The following is a 589-nucleotide window of genomic DNA, read 5'->3' as shown; positions in this document are numbered from 1 at the left end:
CCCTGCCAGAGCCGATGCCCCTTCCACTGCCGGTGTCCCTGTTCCTGCCCCTGCCAGAGCCGATGCCCCTTCCCCTGCCCGTGTCCCTGCCCCTGCCCCTGCCCCTGCCCGTGCCAGAGCCGATGCCCCTTCCCCTGCCCGTGTCCTTGTTCCTGCCCCTGCCCCTGCCAGAGCCGATGCCCCTTCCCCTGCCGGTGTCCCTGTTCCTGCCCCTGCCAGAGCCGATGCCCCTTCCCCTGCCCGTGTCCCTGTTCCTGCCCCTGCCCCTGCCAGAGCCGATGCCCCTTCCCCTGCCGGTGTCCCTGCCCCTGCCCCTGCCAGAGCCGATGCCCCTTCCCCTGCCGGTGTCCCTGTTCCTGCCCCTGCTCCTGCCCCTGCCCCTGCCCCTGCCCCTGCCCCTGCCAGAGCCGATGCCCCTTCCCCTTCTTTCCAGGGCCACTGCCCCTTCCCCTGGCCCTGCCTGGGCTCCTGTACTTGCCCCTGACCCAGCTCCTACCATCGATCCTGCCCCTGGCCCTGCTCTTGCATCTGGCCCTGCTCTTGCATCTGGCCCTGCCCCTCTTCCTGCTCCTGCAGGGCTCCCAGAACC

Source organism: Halichoerus grypus, chromosome 11, assembly GCF_964656455.1.
Source record: "Halichoerus grypus chromosome 11, mHalGry1.hap1.1, whole genome shotgun sequence".
Classification (NCBI taxonomy): Eukaryota; Metazoa; Chordata; class Mammalia; order Carnivora; family Phocidae; genus Halichoerus; species Halichoerus grypus.
Note: the sequence above shows the minus strand (reverse complement) of the source record.